Source organism: Stegastes partitus, unplaced genomic scaffold (genome assembly GCF_000690725.1).
Source record: "Stegastes partitus isolate 25-593 unplaced genomic scaffold, Stegastes_partitus-1.0.2 Scaffold153, whole genome shotgun sequence".
NCBI classification, from domain to species: domain Eukaryota; kingdom Metazoa; phylum Chordata; class Actinopteri; family Pomacentridae; genus Stegastes; species Stegastes partitus.
In genome coordinates, this window is record NW_007577884.1 from 429,017 (window position 1) to 431,649 (window position 2,633).

Below are 2,633 nucleotides of genomic sequence, written 5' to 3' on the forward strand. Positions count from 1 at the left end.
AAAAATGCCTTCAATGAACATCAGCGCTGCAGCGAACCCTGGAGCCATCGGGCTCGGCAGCGCTTTGGATGAGCAGGGTACCCTAACCCTAACCCTCAGATGGACTGCACTGAGGTGCAGCGGCCGTCCAACCCACACGTGAAGTGAAATGTGTCGTTCTTGCTGCTTTAGGCGGTTAGATTTGAGTTTATAGGATAACATAGCAGTGTTATGCTGACGACACACTGTTTTACCTTCCAGCGACGTCTTGCCGATGGCAGGAAACTCCCTTGAAATGACTGAAAACAAAACTGAAGCAAACACCTTTGGTCCGCCCGGCTCTGCTGAACAAAGCGCTGTGCACCATGTACGAGGACTTCCTGTCTTCCTGGGCTCCTCTCAGGTTTAATGAACAGGTCAACAGTGTGGTGACACTTCTGTCAGCTCAGAACCATCGACTCACTGAAGCCGTGTTCATCTCACAAGGATCTAATAGCTGCTATCCAGGCGCTGGTCACTCCGTGGCTTCACTACAGTCTAACTGGAGTTATTGTAGAAAGCAGCTTTAAGGCTCTTAATGGCACAAAGCACAGACAGCACAGGGTGTGGCTCGTGTGCAGCGGCTGGCGGTGAAACACAGAACTGGGTTTAGAATCGTACCATTTGTTTAAGAAAAGCCCTGAAAGACTCCACAACACATAATCGATATGCTAGCTCCGTTTTCTGGTCTGAGGAACGGTCTCCAGATAAAAGAGGAAAGGCTTACGTTTCTTTCCCACAGCTGCAGTCGTCCACTCTCGTCATTGTTCATATCGTACGGCCTGAACCGCACCACTGAATCAGTCAGTAAACTTATTTAATGAACTCCTTTTACCAGCAGTATTTAGTTTACTTTCATTCACATCATGAATCAGGCTGTAGGGTCTCTATGCCAGTATTCTCACCAGTTCAGTAAATCAGCACCAGCCTTATTCCACCTGAGAGCTCTTTGGTTGAACAGCAGCTGCTTTTAAATGACAGTGAGTCGACTTCATCCTTGATTCGTCCCATTTACGTGAACTTTTCTCTGTCAGGTCATTACGTTACATTCGTCTAAACTCAGTGGAGAAGGACACAATCCACGTTCTATTTCAGCGGGCACGCTGATGTTCACACCTGTAAACAGAGGCTAATGGAGGAGCCTTGACCGGCTTCAGAGAGGTGCCGCTCCAACGCCACACAAAAGGCAGAATAAACATCCTTGAAGTGATAACTGGTGTACAGAATGTGTGGATGAGAAGAGAAAGGTGGAGAACCAAGGTGACATCCAGCCGTCTTTGTGTCTGAGCGTGCACTTAAAGCTCCTTTGGTGGAATCAGACACATTAGGCAGCACAAAGCTCTGCTCCGTCTCATCTGGAGTTCCTTTTAACCGCCGTGTCAACACATAAAAGCTCAGATACAACCGCCGGCCTCAGATGTTGCCTGGCTTTGTGGCAAAAGGGGCTAATGTGCTGGAACCTGCAAACCTCTGGATGTCAATCTGAAAGCCTCTGGTGACATCTAGTGGCTGGAGTGGGAACAATGGAAACATGAGGGATGGTGGTGACGGCTACAGACGGCTTCAGTTTCATTAGAAATGAATTCATCAAGATGAAAATGGCCTAATTCAGAATTGAAACCGTGCAGCGGAGTGACGAGCTGCCACCGTGGTTCCTGAATGGTTCTGTTGTTCTGGCCGCGTGCTGCCGGCGCTGGCTGATGATCAACTCCTGTTTGCTCACCTCAACGTTAAACACCGCATGCAGCGTGATGTGGAGGTGGAAGGCTTGTGTGCTGATGTGGGATCAGTAAGAAAGTGACTGATGGCAGTATCTGGACTGAGTCGGGTCGTTTCAAAGTGGACTCGTCACAGGAATGGTGGTGAATGAATTAAACCGAGTCCTTAAAGGGTAGACCTGGGCTGCTTATCTTCACACTGACCGGCACCAGCGCTGACTGACAGCCTGGTATTTTCCTGACCTTAAAATCCTCCTGGCATGCCTGGGTGGCATTTCGGTGTCCAGAGACCTCAGCGCTCAGGTGGGAGGAGAAGACAGACAGGTGGGAGGTTGATATGAACGAAGCAGCAGAGGGCAGGCTGTTCCTGTCCCGTTCATGTCCATGTGGATGCAGGAGACACGTTCTCCTCTGGTCATGATCTCTGTAGCTCCATGTGAACTTTGACCTTGAACCTGTGCCCTTGTCTCACCTCCTCAGCTCCTTTCCTCGCCTCCTCTCCTTTTCACCACAAACAGTGACATACAGTATATCATAAACACAACTGGTCAGTCCTGCTCCCAACACTTGTGTCTTTTTGTGCGCCGCAGGTGCTGCAAAGACTTCAGAGGACATGATGGCGCTCCTCCAGCTTCTGTCTTCATGATGCATTCTGGGAATTGAGACGTCCTTTGCGATGCCGTGCAGATTGATTACCAGGTCAGAGGACGGAGGATGGAAGAGACGAGGAGGCTGGAATTAGCCAAATGAATCTGGTGGTGTTTTCCACCGTCAGCTAGTTTACCAGAGGGGGCGCTGCCCTCTAACTCAAGAGAAGTTGTTTAATCACATTAAATATCCAGATAGCTGCTGCTGAACTAACACAGTTAGGACGCCCTGCTGCCTGATTGTAACTCA